Source organism: Chlorocebus sabaeus, chromosome 10 (genome assembly GCF_047675955.1).
Source record: "Chlorocebus sabaeus isolate Y175 chromosome 10, mChlSab1.0.hap1, whole genome shotgun sequence".
Classification (NCBI taxonomy): Eukaryota; Metazoa; Chordata; class Mammalia; order Primates; family Cercopithecidae; genus Chlorocebus; species Chlorocebus sabaeus.
Window position 1 is genome coordinate 67,128,022 of NC_132913.1, and position 23,486 is coordinate 67,151,507.

Sequence of the window (23,486 nt, forward strand, 5' to 3'; positions counted from 1 at the left end):
ACCAGTGATATACAATGTGACATAATATAATGCCAGTCTAAAAAGATGAAAAATCTCAACAGTAGGTGGGCTGTGGTTAGTGTAGGCAGTTCGACCCAGGGTACTCAGCCAGTACAAAAATGTCATTCTACTTGTAAATGTGAGAGCAAGTGCCACCAAAATTGACGGGACAAGGATCAAGGATAAAGTCATCATCCAAAGGGCATGTCACACCTGCCTCACATGCAAAAGAAATATATAGATCACATACATCATATTTTCCAAAACTCATTTGTAAAGATTTGCAGCCCTTCTTCCATATTCTGAGCTTGTATGTGCAAAGCAACATGTGTACACATAACCCTTTCAGATGGTCACAATAGGAAACTGGCAAGAGTTTCACTATTTTGGAGATCCTAGAGACCTCCTAAGGAATGCAAGAACTAAATCGCCCATTATCCCATATTTACAACTTGGTATATTAGATGCCCTAGAATTCAAAGTATGTTTAAGGTGGTCCTGGAGATCTTAGAACAAAATGGGTCCCTATTGTCCATCCCATTTAATTATCTGGACCCTATTAAGAGTTGTCATGTCATGTGGCTAGCAGAATTTTTTCAAAGCCAACTTGTTCTTTTGAAAGATAAAGGGGATGTTTCAGAGATTCTCTCTTAGACTACATTCTCTTCACTGGCATACTTGCACATGGTAATGACTGAATACATACTTTTGGTTGGCTATGGAAAGTCATCCCCTTAGAGGAGCTGATGACTTTTGCTGACTGTCAAAATAGTAATTACAGCATTTTTAGGTCTCAAATTTGATGCTGTTCAGTATTTTTACATTTACATTTCAGACCCATAGTCTTATAAAACATCTGTAATGGCTATTTTCAGAATTTGGAACCACGAACTAATAGAACATGCTCCAACAGTCTCAGCATCTAAAGTCATTTTAGACACACAGGTACAAGACTTAGTTTAAATTGTTCTAATCACTCAGATGTTTAATCAGATATGTTGCTGGCTTGTTCTGTTACATTTGCATATTTTCAAACGGAAATTTGCTAACACAAGGTGGTGATGTTAGAAAGGGGGTTGCCCAGGAGCTAACTTACAAGGCCTTTGAATGAGACAAGCATTGCGTATCCTGCTTATCTATTTGTGTGGTTCTAAATAGCCCATTTACCTACATGGAAAATAAAGACAACTCTTTTTGTTTTATTTCACATACCAAGTCCAGGAAGCTGTCCTGGGGTACCCTCAGGCATGCTTCCCCTGTACAGGCTGGCCTCTCAGTGAACCCAGAGGGCCAAACCTGTGCCCAAAGCATGAAACAGAGAAGAGTCTTTAGTGGAGACAATAGTATCCACTAGATTACTGTATTTCTCAGAATTTAATGTGCACACAAAACCCCTGAAGGTTTAAAGTAGAGATCCTGATTGTGTAGGTTTCAGGCAGGGGCTAAGATTTTGCATTTCTAACATGCTTCCAAGTGATCCTGGTGCTGCTGGTCCACAGACTCACCTAGAGCAGCTAGGAGACCATCCTCCTCTGTGAGACATGACTCCTGCTCTGCCACCATACAGCTGTGTCATTTGAGCACATTATAGCATGTGTCAGTGCTTCAGTTTCTTCCTCTATAAAAGTAGGCAAGAAATAAAGGCTCTTACCAAATTCAAGGAGTTAAAGAGAATGTGAATAAATAAATGCAGTGGAAGCTTTCTGTAAAAGTTTAACAAGCTACTTAGTTAACAGTGTTTACAATCGCTGAAGAACACAAATATACTCTTCCCCTAAAACTGACAAATTGGGTGCCACTGCTTCTTGTCTGCTACACATTCCATTCTTATATTCTTCATCGAACTGCTGTGCTAGGTGCCTGCCCTATGACCAGGCTATAGCTGATAACTTAGAAAGTTTTTTATCTACACAAAGTTATTTCTGAGTGGTGCCCACACTATACCCTGCAGGGTAGCACAATTATTTTGATAACTCCTCTGCCAAAGCCCCAGATTCTACCAGCTTCTTCTCAAGACACCTAATTATTGCATTAAAAGAAAAGACGGAGGTCAATTTTCCATGTCTATATAGTTCATAATAAAATTTTCTCTTAAAATGTATCTATTCCTACTTGTTTCACACATGTCAAAAGTGAGGTCCACTAAAGATAAATCCCCTGCCCAATCTCACCACAATAATTAAGAGTGGAAACAGGACCAGAAACTATGTATTTAATTCCCAGTTTTGTATGGCTGTCTCCACTCCACTGCGGAGAAAGCTTCCCTAAACCCTTCTCTTTTCCTAAGTTCCTTGCAGCCATTTTTGACTTTGTAGTAGCAGATAGTGGCAATGCCATTGGACCAAAGCTACGTTGAACCAGAGGAGAGGGAGAGAAGCCATGGGGGCCACAGGGCAGCATGGATGGATGCTCTGGAAGGGACTGGAGTAAAGAAGCAATATGGTATTAGTAGCAGGTTGCCCCTTCTCTGACCCCTCAGAGGAGACTCAGAAAAGAATAAGTGAAATAGTCATTGCACATACTGATGTGGTCCACAGATGCTGTTATTTGTTTTAATCCACTTGAAACAGAGTATCTTTTTAAAAGTCTACTTCAACAAAGAAGTCTATAACTAGAGTAACTGCTTGGCATACAATCATGCACAGCTTGGACAGAGGGTCCATGGTGGCACATAGCTCTAGAAAGAAGACTGAGAGGAGTCTAGCATGCCAAGAGGTGAGGTGTGGAGCAAGGAGGAGGTGCTGCACACGAAAGGAGCCAGCCTGGATGTAGACTCATTTGCTGTAAAAAAGCAGTCATGGGTACCAAGCAAAGAATGAATTATGGAGCTATGTGGAGAGACATGGGCTCAGGGCAAATTTATTATGCTCCATTTCCACTCTGCTAGCAGGCTGCACAGTGTCTCAGAGGTACAGGTTTACTCAGGACTAAAATTTTACATCCAGAGACACTATCTCTAATAATCTAATTTGGTGAGATGAGAAAATCATATCTTGTAAACCGATCATCCCTTTCCAAAAGCCCATATAAAAGTTTACAGGCTGTTGAGGTATCTAGCCATAGCACAAGCTTCTATTATAGGCACTGCAGCGACAATGCACTTAAAGATGAAATTATTTTAATAAGAATGTTACTATTTGGTATGTGCAGTTTGTTCTTTACAACCTGAACTTCATAAATTTTTATAAGGTGTCTATTTATTGTCAGGCTCAGGAGCTGCTATGTCACCATTTCTCAGTCAAAGCCTTTCAAATAAAGGAATTTTGATCTGAGTGAGATACACTATGTGATATTAAGATATATGACCCCACATCCATTTCCAGAGTCTCCTCAGTAACATTTGTGTCTTCTATGCAAATGTTAAAATAAATATAGTCTCAACCACTATGAAATGGGCTGCTCCTTTGGCCATTGTACATATTGAGTGGAATGCCTCAGCAGGAAGGAAACTTGACTGTCCTCTACTGAGTCTACAACAAGAAGAAACAATGTTCAAGAGTACAACAAAACCCATGCCAAGGAAACTTCTTCAGGACTTGGGTGTTGGTCTCTTTCAGGTGTTGTAGAAAAGAGGAAGAGAAAAAGAGAGGGGACTATTTCCAAATAATAGCGGCTATCATTTGTAAGGGTTTATCAGGTTTCTGGAACAGGAAAACACTTAATATACACTACCTCATTGAGTCCTTGCAGTCCTATGAGATACATAACATTGTGCCCATTTTACAATAGAGGAATCTTCCGTTTAAATATGTTTATAATTTGCCTAATTGAGCAGGGACTCAATCTGAAGGTGTCAGATCATAAAGAATATAATCTTATCCCAATGCCATCTCCCAAACAAGCTTCTAAGCCCAACACTGCTTCCCTTGTCAGCATCATTTTGGCTTTGTGGTTATTCAGGAGAATACCATGCAGAGGAAAAGGACAAGAGGACTTCAGAAAACCTCTGAAGGGAAATGAGATTATGAATTACAGAATTTCAGGCTGAATGAGTCTTAAAATCATCATGAATGAAAAAATGAGGTGGTCACAGGACTAGTTACAGGTTACACAGCTAGTTAAAAGCAGGAGAAGGATTTCCTCCTCATCCTTCCACTAGTGATGCCGATGACAACACATCTATTTGGGGAGATGAAGGAGTTGCATAACAGCTGGTTTTCTCTTCTCTACTTTTGGAGATTTTTTTGGCATAATTCTTTCCCTCCATCCCTGAAATAGAATGGGTGGGGTAAGCAATGAGGATGTGATTAGTATTGGGAAGGTAGGGTCCAGAAGACAAAGAATATTCCGGTATTTTTCCTTTTAGTTTCAAACGTTGAGGATAAAAGTCATCATGGGTATTTCTTTTGAGGGAGTGGTGTGATGAGAGGAGCAATCAAATATTGAGTCAATAAACATTAGCATTTACTATCTGCTAGACACTTATATAGTCATTAACCTGATAAATAAGTCAAGGGGTCTGCCCTCAAGTAGCTTACAGTCCAGTGAGAAAAACCAACACAAACATATCATTGCAATCGAATATTGCAAGCACCATAAGAAACACAGAAAAAGTGAAACAGAAACATGAAAAGATTATCAAGGAGTTGAGCTCAGCTGCAATAGGTAAGGAGCACAACCTGTGAGAAGTCACTGAAGATGACCACAGAACTTGATCCTTGTGTGAAGGGTAGCAAACAATTGCAGAATTCTGGCTAAGAGGGAACACACTGGGATCTGTGCCTTTTGCTGTTAAATGAGATAATGCTTTGGCATATAGTAGGTGTTCAATAAGTGCAGTGTGCTCAAAAGTTGGAAAAATAATAAAAAGCTGGGGGGAAAGGTGAAGTAATTGTTCTGTCATCTTTTAAAGAGTTCAGGAACACCTCTCTCACTTCTTTTCTTTTTATATATCCCTCTTCCCTGTAGTCACTCCTCAAATTATTTTATCAGTAACGCCAAGAAGGGGACAGATTGTAGCAATGAGCTCAACTGAGCTTCCACTCAATGCAAAAATTCCTTCTGTTATGTCTAGTGGCTGATCCTCTCATCCATCACATATTTTCAGCTAGAGGGAGCATGAAACTTCAAGGCAGTCATACCATTACTGGACAGTGAATTGTTTGAAAGTTCTTTCTCATACTGAGTTGAAATCTGCCTCCCTATGATCCCACCCACTGAATCTGGTTGTGCCTGCTGGAACTTCAGAAAATGAATCTACTTCTTTGTCCACATGTCATCCCGTCAAGTGTTTGCAGGCAACTACCACGTCTGTTCAAAGCCTTCTCTTATTCAGAACCAGATGGGGAGGCACATGCTTTATCTGTCCTCTTGCTAAAGGGGGTTAAGAAACAGCAGCCAGGGAGGTGTGGGAGACTCACACAGATTCTGCTTTGTGTCTTTCATCATGTGAGGCTGCTTAGAGTGGCTTCAACAAGTGCTGAAATCATTATCCTAGCGCACACTTTCTTGTGGTTATAATAAGGCTTGAGAGAGAAGAAAAAGTGGGCTAGACCGAGAGATCCTTAGTGTGGTATGACCTTTCCAATTAAACACAGGCCCTGCAGACTCTTAAAAATCCATCCCGTGGAGGGCTCCTCAAATTACCACCATAATTAGCCTTATTTATGCAACAGTTCAGATGTTTCATTTGCATTTTTTCCTTAATGGTAGAAGATAACCTTGCCATGTGACCAGTAATTTGCCTCTTAAGAAGATCTGGAAAGTCTGACATCTCCTATATGCAAAGTTCCCTCTCACATTTAATTTGGTCGATTTTATCATTTTCTGAGTAGGTCAACCATTTTGTCAATCACCCCTTTCACCAATATCTTCAGTTACCATTGAGCCCTTCCTTATAGCTAAAGAAAGAAGTTGAGGCCAGACACAGTGGCTCATGCCTGTAATCCCAATGCTTTGGAAGGACAAGGCAGGAGGAATGCTTGAGGCCAGGAGTTCAAGGCCAGCCTGTGCAACATAGGAAGACATCACCTGGACAGTATTTTTCAAATTAGCTGGCCATAGTGGTGTGCACCTGTAGTCCTAGCTACTTTGTAGGCTGAGGTGGAAGGGTCACTTGAGTCCAGGAGTTGGAGGTCACAGCGAAATATGATTGCACCATTGTACTCCAGTCTGGGTGACAGAGCAAGACCCTGTCTCTTAAAAAATAAAAAGAAAGTTGACATCTATGAGGGCTGAATAAGGCTGAATGTAGGGTTCAATCATAACATAACCCTACAACAAGAAAATGCTAAGCTGTCACTTTATGCCACCTTCCTCTCAATCACTCTCTGAGGTTTTATAGATAAAGCATTACTTCACAGGATAGAACACTATTGTTGGATTTTAAAATAATCAATGATCAGAATAAGAGCTATTCATGACAAGATGCTTCAAAATTTTTAATGTCATTTTTGTTCATTACATATAGCAACATGAAAAAATTCTATAGTTTGCAACTGTAAATGGAGCTACAGAAGTACACACTGAAGACTCAGAAGAATTGTTACCCATACACAGTAAACATTTTTTCTTGCTATAATAAATAATTCAGAAATGTGATTTCAAGAATCAAATTTTCCTATAGATCAGACTACCTTTGACCCATGCCAGTTATGAGTACACTACACTGTTCATTTTCCAGTGTAATATAAAAGAAAGACAACAGATCTGAAAACCTGTGAAATTCTTGACAAATTTAAACCTTGCTTATGAAAGCTATGCGCAGTGAGGCAAGAAAGACTTCAAGGATTTGCAAGGGCTGAAAGAGGAAGTCTCTGCCAGGGCAACAGCAGTGTGAATGTGCACCACCACATCTGTACGTTTGGCACAGTCATCTCAATCTCCACTTGGCAGCTGTGGAGAAGGGAAGGCAGGAAGGGACCATAGAGAAAGGAGCCTATTTCTCACCATAAAACCACAAGGACAGAATAAATGGCTTTTCCTAGGATGCAGAGAAGGAAAAATCAGCCTGCAGACTTGCAAGGGGAGAGATACTGCTCACATTCAATAGCCATAGTGGTCTCAATACTATCCATCTGGTCACTGCCATCAATGTGGTTACAAAAAGACTGTGAGTCATGGAGGCAAAGGTGAAACTCCATGTAGTCATAATTATCATCTTGGTAGCCAAAAATTGCTGGCTCCAGCACCTCACCCCCCTACCACCTCTTTTAGATTTTGTAGGGTTACGTTTGGGCCCTGGAATCCATATACCATGAGTGAGCTCACATAGATACTGCGGCAGGCGTCCAGTGGTTCATGCTGGCATGGAAGCCCATCATGGACTAAAACCTGTAGGTAAAGGCCAGGGAATACCCAATGAGAGAGCACAGACTGGTTCTCCAGAATTCACACATGACGGGTTCCACGTGGGTGATTTCTCAGAGCAACTTAAGGTAGGAGTATTCTCCAAGTGTGGTCTGTCAATCACCTGGGATACTTAGTTACTGGGTCCTACCTCAGACCTAGTGAGTCAGAGCTTTCAAGGGTTAATTCCCTGAATCTGTATCTTTAGCCAGTTCCCAGGTCTTCTTCCACATGCTAAAGTCCAATAATGACTACACTAGAGATAGCTTTAGAACCAGCTTGATGACCACAAGCATGGGAGAAAAGATGACTATGCAAAAGAGGAACAGGACTAAATCTTGCCTTCTTCATTCTGAGTCTTGAAGATTTTATTCCTATGAAAGTTAGATTGACCCTTAAGAACTACACATGTAGTAATGAGGTATATATGGACTTAAGCTCTTTGGTAATCCTCCCCACAGTTTGCCAATGATATCTTTCTCTTACAAATTATTTTTCTTTCTATATTCCAATTTACAAAATCAAATTTGGATGTGAAAACAAATGCCTATGAACCCAGGAGAGGTGACTATCCAACTATTAATACAATTCTAGTGCCTGAAAAAAAGACTGTCCTTAAATGAGTCTGCTTTAGTTATACAGACCCTGTTTACATAAGCTGGCTTCTCTACCTGGATCACTCCCTCACTTGGGTCATTTCCAAACATTCCAGGTTTACACATGTGTACTAAGTTCAGAAAGCATATTCACAAGAAGCTATGTGTTAAGTTACTTGGACTTCCAAAAGTCCAAGAACCCAAGTGCACCTGTGCTTCATATGGTTATAAATTTTCAGAAGTCCTTGTAGTGCTTAGAATTCCACATTTTTATGCTCTTTCATTTCATTGTTCTTTTAAAGTAAACAAGGAAAGGCAGATGAGAAAACAGAAAATACACAATTGAAAAATACCTAGTAAGTTTCAAACTGAAGGTTTAAAAGTCAGAGTTGCAGAAGTTATCTTGGCAAAGAAATCAGTGTACCTATAGGTATTTAATATTAATAATTAAACTGTATAATGTACAATTATGGCTACCTATATGAGTATGGTGTAGGTGCCAAGAACTTTGTGAAGTATGCTATGTGCATTATCTAATTTTATCTGATGACAATCCCATGGAAGATTCTTTCATTATCTCTCAGACTTGGTAAACTAAAGCACAGAGAGGTTAAGTCACTTAGTCAAAGTCACACAACTAATAAATAGAACAGAAATTTGCATCCACAAAGTATGACTCCAGAACCAAACTCAACATTTAAGCTCTGCTACTTCCCATCTTCAACAGTGCATCACATGCAGGGACTAAGATGTGTTTAATCATCAGCATTTCCAGATGTCTAAGAATATGCACAATGGCTAATTTATTTAAAGAAAATTTCATATATATATATATATATATATAATTGAAATGGCTGTGTTTATATACCAGTATGTGTATTTGTATACAAACAATGGCATTTTTGTGCTCTTATTCTAAGCATTAGATTTTTCATACCATGTAAGTTTTACCTTCTACTTCAGCCTGTAAGAAAAAGCTTTTTCACATCCAAAGTATCAAATCTAAGGAAATCACAGGGTCCACACAATTTCTCTGTGAAGCTTAAATGCTAGTGTTAATGCTGGAAGTTTTCTATTCTTACTTGTAATATTTAATTTCCCTAGACTCAAATTTTAAATATTCTAAATTCTCTGGGTCTCATTTTTCTAATTTATCAGTGAGGATTTTGTACAAAGATCTCTTTTAACTCTAAACATACAATGACACTGATTTAATGACGGTCTTTGAATGAATGGTAGTCATTACCATATCCTTACCTATTATTAGGTTGCCATAAAAAAAAAGGCAAAAACTGTAACTACTTTTGCACCAACCTATTTCACAGGAATAGGAATCCGTTAAGCCTAAGAGGAATTTGAAGCTGAGCCCTGGCTCGAAATCAGTGTAAGCCAACCAAGAGTCCAGGCCTCCAGGCGATGAAAACCTTGTTTACTACACTATTCATCTGATGGACCTCTTTAACTAATACACATCAAAAATCACAGCTCTCTGTAGAATTTTACACAATTTTAACACTGGTATACTAAGCAAAGATTTAGAAGAATTCACTCATTATCTCTCACAATGGGCCTTTTCTTAGTGTAGCTCAAAGTACTTTTAAAAATTTCATCACGTCTTCTTAATTGTGTTATAAAAAAGTACACATCACAACACAGTATGGAAAATAAACATTAGGCTGTCGGTGAAGATTTAACTGCAAATATTCTCCTTGATGCTAAAGTAAATAATACAGAAAAGAAACTTTTTATTCCAAGAGAAAACAATGAAAAACCGTACTCATCTATAGTTCTTTCACATGCAAAGGATATAAGCATAACAATCTCTGATAATCATGATTGAGTAACTCTGCCAGGCCCACTGGAATCACAGAGCACCTTTTATTTATTTTCAGATGTGTACAGAAAAAAAAGTGGAATATGGGCCCCAGTTAATATTGTTTATGTCCATTTATCTAATCTTCGTTTTGCTGATATAATGATAACATAATAACATAATGGCTATTTCAGAATCTCAGCCAAAAAGAAAAGAAAAAGTTGATTAGCTTTAGCCTGCATAGCACAGGATATCGCTCTCTCTCTCTGTGCTTTTCTTATTTTTAAATTCCATTTCCCATTATAAACTCAGAAATGCAAATGCTTTGTACATTCATATTTATTTCCAAAATAAAATGCTCTCTTAGGTCCATGAATTTCAATCTTTATTTGTTGATGATAGAACTGTCTTTATTAAAAGACTAAGTCATTTTTCATAAAGTAGGTATGAAAGCCTGGTCATCTTTTGTACTAGTTTATATGTATTTTAATCCATCTCTGCTATTTATGAGATCATAGAATTGATGTGGCACCAAATAGATCAAAAGCAAAAGGGTGATTGTTTTTTATTAGTATATATGCTTTCTTCTGTATTTTTTCACTGACTTCTAAAAAATATGCTTATACATTTCTTTTCAGACTGATTATCTGGTACTGAATATCTTGAAACTGACCGGGGGGCAAGAAAAGTGTTAACTTGGCTAAGGCAAGATGACCCGTAACCAGTGCAGTAAGTTTGAATAGCATGATTATGGTGATAAACAGCTACTACCATTTCTTGAACAACCACAGTGTGCACAGTACTCTACTGCTGGCTCCCCAGACATTATCCTATAACCAAGTCAGCCCATTTCACAGATGAAGAAATTGAGGGCCAAAGAAGTTAAGTAACTCCTGCCCCCAAGCTCTCAAATCTGGTGGTGAGTGGCTAAGCCATGGTTTGATCTGGGAAAATGCTGTGTTCCTAAATACCACACTACACTGCCTTTACAGACCAGGTAGCTCTCCATCCAGGCTGGAAAGGGGAAGATTTTTAAAATACTGACATATAAACATCCCCTAGAGATGGCTAAGAGCATCACTGTTTTTCTAAAGCTCCTGAAGTGATTACAGTGTGAATCCAGGAGAGAGAACAACTGGATTAGAGGCTACCAAGGAATATTCATTTTCTTAAGAAATAGGAATATTTCTTCAATTAGTGCTAGAATAACAACTAAAGTTCAAGTTGTTTATCTAGAACAGGAACCTGAAACAGGAACACCAGACGGGGGCATACATCAGCACCGGCATCATCAGAAGATTTTTGTTTCCTCCCCTCAACCTGCTCCTCCTTCTGCCCCACGTGCAGATCCCACATGGCATTTTAGTGCTTAAGTAGACCCAGGAGGTAACCCACGCCCTTCATCTACAAGTGATACAGGAGCCCAGAAAAGAAACAGCCGTGCCCAACATCTCACCCTAGCAATAAGGAGAGCTTGAGTCTCCTGCGCCCTATTTCAGTGCTCCTTTTGCTGAAAAATTTTGGAAGCAGTAGGAAAACAGGTGGGGCATAGAGTCAGCCAAGGCACCTGAAGAGAATTTTAAGAAATAGAGAGAGCAGAGACAAAAAAGAGAGAGAGAAAAAAAAGTCAAAGCAGAGTGGGAAAGGAGAATAGCAATCTGCAATCTGCAAATAATAGGGAAATGAGAAGGAATATTTAACAAAGCAACGTAACTGGCCAGAGAAAAATGTAGTAAGGAGAACTAGCAACTGCAATCATGTATCAGTAAAATGAGGTACAAATACAAGGGAATAAACAAACCTTCCATTCAGCTTCGGAAAGCATATCCAAGCCAACAGTACTTTCAAAATAGAAAATAATATTGAAGCAAAAACAAACTGTAGAAAATCTCCAGGCAGAGAGGCAGGGGCTGCTAGAAAACCCCAAATCTGTTAAGCATCATCTACTGCCTTGCTTTTCAAAGCGCGGTTCAAGGATCACCTCTTTCAAAATTACCTGGGAGCTTGTGAGAAAGGCATAATCCTGGGCTTCATCCTAGACTTGTTCAACCAGAATCTGCATTTTAATAGGATTTTCTTAAAGATTTATATGCACATTAAAGTTTAAGAAGCACTGGTTGTACTATAAAAACCATGTCGAGGTGTTAATAAAAAACAGTTATTACACAAATTGGGACTACAGAACTGGGTAAAATTCAATCCAACTAGTTAAATTATTTGTTGATGTCTTATGATACGACAGGCTCTGAGCTGTGTATTTCAGGAAATGAAGGTCCCATGTCAGGCAACGTTGGTGCAGTGCTCTTAGGTGAGAACGCAGAAAGCACATATATATCAGGAAGACTCTGACTCGTAGTCCACAGGGAAGAGGTCAAGCAAAATATAACAGTTTGCTGGAGCAAAAGCTGGAGTGCAGAGGGAGATCAGGAGGCATGTAGCAATTGCACTGACTCTCTGACAAGTGGAAATGATTGTAGGGAAGTGAGAGGGCCCTTCCTAGCAGAGGGAACAACATAAGCAACAACACAGAGCTCAGAGACCTGCTGTGTTAAGGAAACACTGCCTTCAGCCTAGAGAAGCCTCAAATTGTACCAAGGAGACTTGGGACTCTATGATGACGCCTCAAGACTACCAAGGGTAGGGAGGGGGAGCTAGTGGGATTGTTAGGACCCCATTCCAACCATTTAAGATTATATTTTAATAGTAGATTCCAACATTGAAAAATAATATTTGAAATGTATCATGGAGCCAATACATATGGTGCTTTTAAAATTATCACCTAGCGCTGTGCTGGTCATGTAGTAGGCACTCAAATATTCACTGAATAAATTAATAAATTAATGACTGGATCAACCAACCAATAAGATCAAATTTAAAAATGCAGCACTACTCTGAGGCTGGACTGCAGAGGGTCTTCACTGTTTGAGGAGGGGTTTATATGTCACTTGGTAGGACACTAAGGAAAAGTTTACTAGCCAGTGATTAAGCTCGGTTCTCTTCTGGGAAGCTTATTCTGCAAAACCGAGTGTGAAATGCATTGGGAGAGAATGGAGAGGGGAAATGAGTCAGGAAGCCACTGTGATAGCCTTTAGAAAGAGATAAGAAGACAAAAAAATAGCCACCATGGGAATAGAAAGATGTAGAAGCAGGCATCATAAAGCATCGTGGAGATGAAGTCTGTGGGACTTTGTGAATTTTATGTGGAAAGCAAAGATACTGGGAGTGTCGTCAATGACTAGGAGAAATATTAAAATTGACACAAAGTCACCCTTGTTCACTTAGGAGAAAGATGTTAATTAGAACTTAGACCTGGTAGAGTTGAGGCACCTGAAAGCGATATAAAGCTATCTCTCAGGTGGTTCAAAATGTAAATATAAAATTTTGGAGGGAGAGTAGAGCTAGGATGTCACTTCAGGAAGAAATAATCTAGCACTAATAAAAGGAAACAACTGAATAAAAAGTAACATACAAAAGAGCAAAAAGGAGATAACCTATAATCTATGCCACAGAGATCAAGAGAAATCCCCCCAATTTTTTTTAAAAACAGAAAGAAAGAAAAAGAAAAGGTAAAAAGACCATACTGAGACACAGTGGGGACAGAGACAGGAATTGGGTGGGGGGGGGGGTGGAAAAACAGAGATAATGAAATGGCATGGAGGGGTTATAATAAAAACTAGAGGCACATAAAGAGCGGTGGGAAACTAGGACAGACACACACTCCCTGTTCTTTAGATCTTTGAAGACATATAGGATACTATGGGAACAGCAGAGCAAATTTTGCTCTTTATTTATGTGAACAAAGACTCACTCCCGTAAGAAGTTAGTTAATTGCTCAATTTTTTAAATATAAATTGTTGCTGTTAAAAATCAAGCAATGATATCTTCAAATTCAGCTGGGAAAAAAAGTCTAAGGGCAGCGGAGGCGGGGTGGCCAGTCCAAGGACTTAAGATCTTTGTCTTTTTCATGGTGCCCAACTCCACATAGCATCAGTCTATATAGGCATTTCACCTTTCAGAATTGTTTTGAAAGATTTTTTTTTCTTTCTCTGAATCAGGTCACTTGCCTGAGAAAAAGAATGCTGAGGGCACCTGATGTGCTTTGATCGATCCTCATTTAATAGTTACACTTTGTAGAGTTTTCCTCCAGCTGCTGACAGGTCTCACTAATTGGCCATATTTGGGTGACAAGTACTAATGACAGTTCGCTCTCTGATTTGACTGTAGAGGAGACACCTCCATTTGGTTTTCTTTGTACCTTAGTTGAAGAAAAATACATTAAATTCATTGTTTTTTCTTTTTGCTCTGTGAATCTGTATATCGTTAAAATGCTGTAAAATATCAACTTTTTTTCAATATAGATAATACTTAGTGGTTATTAAACGTCTATAAAGAGATCATTACTTATGTAATGTAAAATAATATACTGCAAACAAAGCACATAATTATGCTGCAAAACATTAATATCACCAAGATGATTCCAACACGGACAGTAATTTTTCCTTTGTTAGGAGAATTCACCTTCGCCAACGCATTTTGCTACTAATGCATCCAAGAGAGGTCAAGGAGATCTACAAGAACAGCTATTTGGTTTGTGGTTTTTATCCCAAGCTTCCTCAAATCACTTTTGGAAATAGGTAAGAGTGTAAATTATAAATCCACAAATATTTAATTTATGGGAACATAGAATCTGAAAAACAACCAACACTTTGATCAAGTAAGCATTTTTTTCCATCTTAAAAACCTCAAGCAACAGAACTTGCAATGCTGTATTTTGCATTCTAAAGGCATTTATCTGTTACAGGCAAGGGGCATCACATACTCAATGCACATATGGCATCAAAATAAGATTAAAGGACTCTGAAAACCGATGAAATTTGGCCCTGGAACATTTAAGAGAGTTCTTTTAAGCCAAAGCCTTTAACTTATCTAAGATGTAGCTTATTGACTTTATGAAAAGCCTTCTTTTTAATTAGATAAATGCATTTCCTACCGTTTCATGAATTGTGTGGAAGATGCCAGTTTCCACGCTTTATGCAGGGCCCTATAACACAAATGTTTTGTTCATTCTATAGGCACATCTTTTGCTACTACATCTTGACAAAGTTTGCATTCCCCTTGGTGTGATATTCCTCAGCAAAGCAAAACCAAAAGGAAATGCAAACCTCATCTCTGTATGAAAATGAAAGAAGACGTTTCCCAACCCAAGAACTTTTGAGCGCATTCCAAAACTGCGTTTATTTTGTATTCATGGGTGTGGGGAGAGGGGGGATACTTCTTGGCAATTTATTTCCCCTGAAGAACAGCACTCCCTATCCAGGTTCACCATAAAAACTGTTTGTCCTCCAGAGTCTGGGGAAGCATCGTCCTGCCAGTTCTCCCTTCTCCCCACGGGCCCCCGCACATAACAGTGGCGAAACAGATGGTCCTCCCCCTCCCCTTCTCCTCGTCCCTTCCGCAGTCCCACAGTGTCCTCCCACCCTTCCTTGACACCTTCACCAGCGCTTAGTGTCCGAGGCCGCCCCTCAGGGCTTCCAACAAGTGCAAACTTTGGGGACCTTCTGAACTCTCCCACGACCCCAAGCTTCGATCGCTACCCTCCTCCCACACCTCGGTCCCCTAACTACCCATTTGCCGGTCATTGAGAGAAAGACAAACCCCAAACTTCCAGCCCAGGTGACGAGGCGCTGCGGCTAACCACAGCGGGGCACTCTCCTCGTCCTCTCTCCTCTCCATGCGTCCTTGGAAATTGGAGCCTACCCTGGGGAACTGAGGAGTCTGCTCCTGTGGCTTCCACGACCTAATCCTAACTCCAGGGACTCGCAGGAGTTAGGATTAGGTCGTGGAAGCCAGAGGCGCCTGGGCGCCCTCCTCTACAAGTGGGACGGCAAGTGTAAACTCTACTGGGAGGGGGGCTCCCGGCCATTCCCTGGGTCGGCGCGCCCAGGTGCAGGCTCGCTAAGCGGAGGCGGGCGGGGGCCAGGCAAGCAGAGGGCGCCCATTCCGGGGGCGCCGGGCTGGGCTGGGCTGGGCGCCCGCAGCTTACCTCGGCGCGCGGGCCGCGGGCGCGTGGGGCAGTGGCTCCTCCAGCCGGGAAGCTGTTGCTCACGCTCGGGTGGTTGCTGCGGTCCCGCCAGGGCTGCACCGGGGCTTCGCGCAGACGTTCTCTCGCGATCTGCTGCAGCCCAGGCGGTGGCGGTGGCGGCCGTGGAGGTGGCGCCGGCGACAGCTCGGCCCGGCACGGCCCCTGAACTGTCCAACTCTTGCCCGCGCGGGGCTTAAGCGCCCAGCCGCTGCCCCCGCGCTGAGCGCCTGCGCGCCGGGCCTCGCCCAGGTGAGGGGCGTGTGCCCGGAGCCCGCTGGGCGCGCCCGGCCCGGCCCCGCCGCGCGCCCGCCCCCCTGGCCTGGCCGAGGACCCCGGGGTTTGGACGTGCCAACGCCACTCTCGCGCGCCGAAGCTGTGACGGTTTACCAAGCAGAGACTTGCGAGGCACACACAAGAGAGGGAATGAGGCGGGACCGTTCGGGGGCTCGTTGACACTGCAGAGCCTCCCGCAGCATCGCTGCCTTAAATCCCGCCTTTCCAGGCGTGCGCGCACAACGAACCAGAGGAGGCTCCGTCCCGACCAGGGGTCTCCCGCGGTCCTCAGCCCGGGGGCTCGCGTCCCCGAAGAGATCTTTGGCAATGGCCGAGGTCCCAAAGCCGAGATGCCAAGCCCCGCGATGGGGCAGATGCGTCCAATATTAGTCAACCCAGAGTGAAACTCTCTTCTTGGAGATCGTCAGACCAACTATTTGTTTTTTCTCTTTGACCACCCCTGGGCTCGCAGACCACAGCTAGCAGCCTCGGCATATTTGGCGGAGCTGGGAAGGCCCGGAGCACAGAAGGCAACGCAGCCTCGCCGCGGATCTGAAAGTGTTGTGGGCGGGGGGCTCATTTTCCTCCGGATTTCTTTTCCGTGTTTAAGTTTTCAAAACTAAAACCTGTCATCGGTTACCCTGATGTAGAGGGCATCTTCTGAAAATTAGTGCAAACATGGCCAAGGTGCTTGGTTCTGAAAGGGAAAGCACTTAGAACACTTAAGAAAGGGAAAATAATTTTAAAAGAGCAGTTTTCTGAGATTACTTCTTTGGGGAGAAGTTCAAGAGTCATAAATGACAAGAGAGCTGTGTTATATAGCAGAGTTTTTTTTTTTTTTTTTTAACCAGATGATCTGAAAATATTTTTCTTTGGTTCTTGTCTCAGATGATTGACACTCACTACGTAAATAATTAATCCTGCAGCTGTTAATGTATTGTCATAATCGTCTAGAATAAATATCTTAACGTCCAGCCAAAGCCAATGTTGTTCTCCCAGGGTGGGCTTGAGATGTGACAATCACACCATCCTAGAGCTTTCTAAACGAGCAGGCTGTGTTTATAACCCACCTTAAAATGTAGGGTTATTGCAAGCACCAGCACATCTGAGGTACCAGCGTGAGAAAGGGCATAAATCTGACTTACAGTTTTTTCTATTTTTAGAATCCCAATATCTTCACATCCAGGTCGGCAGTCTCAATACTAAGGACAGACGCTTATTGGTGTGTTTATTCTTAAAACTGTAACTTATTTGAAGTTGTTACAGAAGGACAGCACCACAATTCAATCATTTTAACCCAAAAGAACATGAGCTATGATAATTGCTTAAATTATCTTTCCCAAAATTATGATGTTAAGGTCTCGTCTCATCAGTAAAGGTTATGTTGAAAACAAGTCTTTCACGAGTCCCTGAAGGTCAGTAAGATGGAGCTCTGGCAGACTGGGACAAGCAGGAAATTCCAGAGGCAAAAATCTTCCATGAGAAAAACACCCAGCTGCCAGTGCCATGCACTTCAGAGTTGGGACAGCGTGGTTGTCGAGGTTGCCTCTGAGCTCAGGTAAGTATTGGTATCTCCAGGAATCTAAGATGCAGAGAAGGGGGTGAGGGCCCCTTAAAGTCTCCAGTCAACACCTTGGATTGCACTTGGAGGCAAATGAGTAACCTCTGCAGAGTGGAACACCTGTGAGAACTGTTCTGCGTGGCTTGCACAATTTAGCAGCATGTGCATTTTTTTATGTCCTGCAAACTGCAACTATATCCTTTCCTCCTCCCTGTCTATTTTTAATCACCTATAGCTAAGACTTACGGCAGAGAATAATTTGAGGGTTGCATTTCCGAACAGCTGAAAGAAGCATAAAATCCATGCAGACAACTCCCAATTTTTCACCTGTGACATAACTGACTAAGAATCCTGCCCTTTGTGTCCTTAGCCAAGGCAGGATTAAGGCCTCTGGAGCCCCAAGCACAAAACAATTGCCGTGCCTCCTTTGTAAATGCACTTCAATATGGAAACAACATTAAATTTAAAAACATGATATTTAAATACATAGAGAAAAAACAGCTTCTGTCTAGATTTTCTGATTGCAAATGTGTTTCTATCGTATAATTTGGCATTGAACATGCCTTTACAGTGTTATCTGACATAGGGGATTCTCTGGTCCTCAAAGCCTCCAAGCACCATTTTCCTGGAAACATTCTGGCTCACTCCTGGCAGTAATGGAGTAAACCAACTCAGAGAACTATAGCCCTAGGTTCGGGGCATTAGGAGAGTGGTCAGGATAGCAGCAACACTGGAAGGTTAGTTCATCAAGGAAAGAGCCCAAATATCAAGGAGGAACATAACAGAAAGGGATTAATTTAAGGGTTTTCTCTACTTTTGTGTTTATGAAGTGTGTGTGGTACCTTGGTTCCTAAATATTGAAGACCTTAGCTAGACAAATTCCTTTTAACTGCATTCACAAATTTAAACTTTCCCACTGAATAAAGAACTTGGTGATAACAAGGAACATCAACAAATGTGGAGACTTCATAGTTCCCTTAGTTTTACTATATGAGAAATGGAAATGAGTTCATACATAAGATGTATACTACTCAGGTGATGGGTGCACCAAAATCTCACAAATCACCACTAAAGAACTTACTCATGAAACCAAATACCACCTGTCTCCCAAAAACCTGTAGAAATATTCTTTAAAAGATGTCATATTGTAAAACAAGGCCCTACAGACATTTTGGATCACTTTGCAGTCATCAATGAGACTCTGTTCTCCAGGCAGGGTGCCATATTTTGAGAACCACTCCTGCAATGGAAGAAAACTGGACTACATAGGAATAGAAAACCCGAAGTCTAGGGGTAAAGCTCAGTGGTAGAGCATTGAACCGCAGAAAACTCATTTCTTAATAGGCTACTAAATTATATTTGTGTACAAGGGTGCATGAATATCTTGCAAATGTCAGAAAATTCTGTATTTTATTTCAATGTTCACATGTTGTGAGAAGTTAATGGGATGGATGTTTCGTAACATTTGTTCTTAACAGTCCTCACTCAGGTTCAATTTTTTTAAAAAAAATTTATTTCTTCAAAGACACTTACAAGTAATTTTCTTAAGGAGGTCTGTCCACTGACGATAAGTAAAAATGAATTGTAACAAAAATTGAGGATTTATTGATCAGTTAATTTTCAGTATCATTTTCTTGTATGTTTGAAAAAATAATGGAATTGATAGATCTTTAAGGCTAATGAGATGATTTTAGGTAGAAGTTCCAAATTTGAGCTAGACCTATATCTCTAAAAATGTATGAAAAGTATAGTTTATTTTAACTGTAAATCTGAAAGTTGTTCCTAAGTTGTCAATTTGTGTTTTATATTTGTCTCATTTTTAAATCTATTTAAAATCTAACTGTAGCATATGTATTTGGAAGGTGAAAGGATATAAAACTCCTTACCTCTCAAGCCTACTTGAGAAACTATGCTATTCTTTTTTTCTCTGTCTTGGGGGATTCTTTTTATGTGAATCTTTAGTATTCTTTGAAAAAGAATTGTCCTCTTGGCCTATAATTATTTTTTAACTAGAAATTGGGTTCCCTTTCATCTTCCTTTTTTATTTGAATACTCTTAGCAGAGAAGGGCCATGTATTTAAATTCCTTGCTCACTAATGTGTGTTCCTTTTTTACATTTAACACATTATGATTTATCTTGATATTTAATTATCTTGATATTTAATTATTTAAATATTTTTCCCAAGTGTGACTGAGCTGTTTGTTTTCACCCTTTCGTCCTATAAATTTACTTTCTTGAGATCGAGTGGAATTGGTGCTTTGCTGTGACATCGTACCCCCTCTTTGGGGCAGTAATATCTTTTTTTGTCCAGAGGTGATCAATATAGTAAAAGTATTCCTTCTAGACTCTAACTATGGCTTTGCAGTAATAACAGTGCTTCTTGTTATACATCTGTCCCTTTGAAACCTAATCCAGCACTGCCTTGGGCCCCAAGATGAAGACTGCACTGATTTTACAATACCCCAAATCCTTTCCTGATTAGATTGCAAGGTGATTACCGTGGTTAACACACGTTCCCCAGTTTGGTCCTTTGCTCTGAGATAAATATAAAATAATTAATCTTCCTTTAACTGCATTTGCAATTTTGATTTTTCTCCCACCTTTTATAAATCTGAACATAGTAACACTCCTTTCAAAAAAGCTCCTTTATTTTCTAGGCTCAGTTTTTCAATTCCTTCCCTTGGTCAGGTAACTCATAACTGCCTAGTAACTGTGGAAGCTCCCTGATGACTAATATTTTTTGATTTCAAATTGTATTTTTAAATAGTTTTCCATTTTAACCAATACCATAATTTTAGATAAACTATGTTTATTTAATGTTTAACTTACTGTGTTGAATAACTTTCAAAAAGCTTTAGTGTCTAAATAGGCAACACTTAGGCCTTATTAAAGAATGCTGTGTCCAGATACTGTACATGTGCATTGTCTCATTTTATTGTTATGAGAAGCCTATGAAGGAGAAATTGTTAATACCACTTTACAAATGGGGAAAGTGAGAATCAGTAAGTTTGTGATATGCTCAAGATCACATATTGGCAGAGCTGCAATTCTAACCCAAGTTTATCTCAGCTATAAAAAGCTCTTTTTTATGCTACTTCTTGAGGTTAATCAAAAGTATTGATTAGACTCTAACTTCCACTGAAAGTAGAAATCATATCCTACTGGTTCTTTTGTCTTTTATAATACCTAATATATACTGCCTTACAAAGAGCAACTTAGCATCCATTTGCATAGTACATGGTTTTACGTTTTCTGTTTTTCACGTGTACAACTAGTGTCACCATAGCTTTTGAAGCCATTCTCAACTTAGTTTCTTTAAGGCAAGGTTACCTTAAAGAAGATGAGAAGACTGAGGAGAAAGACCCCTATTTATTGACAAATTATGAATGCGTTGTAGCTTTTGACCTCTTAACATTTTTTGATTATGGATGACCAGCTAGACCTCCCTAAACAACTCCTTAAAGATGGTAGCTATTTTCTATCTCAGCTTTTCAATAAAATTATCAGGCCCTTCAAGCTAGGAACTATTTCTTATATTTTGTTTGCATTCATACTCTACCTTCAGTAGGACTAGGACTACCAAACCAGCTGTAGATATTCAATGCAAGCTTAAATGCGGCTAGGAATTTTTCATTCTTCGGCACACACATGTAAACAACAGGACATTCCCTGCTACAACAAAAGAAGTGACTTTCAAGAAGCCAGGTCCAGGCAGTCATTCAATCATTTCAATAATTATTCTGTATTTAATATACAAGTCTTTCCACTAAGCACCAGGGATACAATAGTAAACAACATGGAGTTTATAATTTACAAGCTGTAGAAATAATAATGGTTTTACAATAGACCAAACAATAGTTGCTGCTTGTACTATTATCCAGTACTTACCTCCCTGTTGTCTTCCCTTTAGCATATTACATTTTCACTTGGCTTGTCAGGTCCCTGCTCCTTCCTTCATTTTCTAATTCTGCAATCCATTTTCCCATCTCTCATTTTTAATAAATCTGTTTGAAAATAGATTTTGCTCACATTTTCCAGTTTCCAACTACTGGCCAAAATTCATTTCCCTCTTTTTATAAGGGGCCCGCACTACTTGGCCAATTTAAGGAGCCATCAAAATCCTAGCAACAACAACAAAACACCCAAAATGTTATTGAAGCTGACTTAATTGATAGTATTTTATGGATGTCCTTTGTGGTCAGAGGCCTTTATCCAAGCACCTTTCAAGAGTTTTCAAGTCATTAGGATCAAGGCTAGAGTATAAGTGACAATCATTTAAACGTCAAACATTATCTGAAGAACTCCATGCTAATATAGGTGTATTCTCGGGGACTGGTAGAAATCATTGTAGCTCAGGTGGATTTTCTGAAAAATGTTTCTTAAAGGAGATGGACCCAGCTGAATTATAATTCAGGGAGCAGGGGTGGCATGAGCAATAGGTTGGGGTTATGAAAATATCTGAAGTCTGGAGGACAAAAGTGCTAGTTTCATCTTCTTGGACAGTGAGCTTGGGCATTTGAATTAAATTTCCTGAGCCTCTGTTTCCCTAATGTTCAGCTTTGGCACTATCATGACACTTTCTGAATTGACCTCAATGAGCCTCTTCACATTTGGGGCTGTCTTCACTTGCAGTATTTCACACTTAAGAATGAAGTTTTCTCACTTTAGATACAAACATCTAAACTTCCAAAACAGATCAACTAAATTGGTAGTTTAGTACATTTTAAAAACGTATTTGCTTAAAAAAATTTCTTCAGAGGGTCTGATTTGCCCCCATGGGATAATTGGCAATGTTTGTGAAGACATTTTTTGGTTATTACAAGTCAGGGACCCTGTAAAGGGCAGAATGCTGCCAAATAATGTGAACACACAGGACAGCCTTCCACAGCAAATAAATGTCCATTAATAGCCAAGGTTGAGAAATTAATTAAAAGGATAATTTTCTATAGACAAAAGAAAGGTATGTGCAATGTTCATGCCTGCTAAAAATAAACATTGATTTAAAATAGCATGAGATAGCATCATGTTAGCAAACTTTAAAAAAGTTATTAAGATAACAATTCTAGCAGAATTGATATTCATTGGCTCAACTGCCAAGAGCAGTGTAGCATATTTATCACACTCTTACAATGATTATTCCTGTTGACTCAGTTGGCAATTTCAATCTAGAACTGTATGTTATGGAAACAATGTTAAATTGGGGAGGGGAATGGCCCACCAAAAATATTCATCAAAGTTTTATTAATAATAGGAAAAACTGAAGACAATCAAAGGGGAATGGTTAAACACATCTCATTAAAGGAATGTTATGTAGCTATTCTCATACATGATGTTTGGTAGAAATTTGTAGTGAGATGAAAAATTATTAATGATACTGTATAAAGAAAAGGAGAAGGGCCGGGTGCGGTGGCTCACACCTGTAATCCCAGAACTTTGGGAGGCCGAGGCGGGGCGGTCACAAGGTCAGGAGATCCAGACCATCCTGGCTAACACAGCGAAACCCCATCTCCACTAAAAATACAAAAAATTAGCAGGCGTGATGGCGGGCACCTGTAGGCCCAGCTACTCAGGAGGCTGAGGCGAGAGAAAGGTGTGAACCTGGGAGGCGGAGGTTGCAGTGAGCCGAGATCGTGCCACTGCACTCCAGCCTGGGCAACAAAGCAAGAGACTCCGTCTCAAAAAAAAAAAAAAAAAAATAGGAGAAGATAACTGGAATATAGCATGATCACAACAAAGCAAAATAAATCAATGCCTGAAAGATTGAAAGAAATGTGAAACACATTCATATAAATTGATTTATAAACATTTTGATTGACAACATTTCAATCACATTGTATAAGTCACATAATACATACATGGACACATCTCCACGA

General features: G+C 40.1%; 1 protein-coding gene across 2 annotated transcripts in view; it reads right to left on the reverse strand.

Moving 5' to 3' along the window:
* The window catches only part of ZNF385B (zinc finger protein 385B), a 415,712-nt gene extending 399,450 nt beyond the window's left edge, over nucleotides 1–16,262 (reverse strand). For both annotated transcript variants that reach the window (XM_038000630.2, XM_038000628.2), the window contains exon 1: nucleotides 15,740–16,262. The gene's annotated coding sequence lies outside the window, so the exon portion shown is untranslated. The remainder of the gene's footprint in view (nucleotides 1–15,739) is intronic.
* Between the last annotated feature and the right edge of the window lie 7,224 nt (nucleotides 16,263–23,486).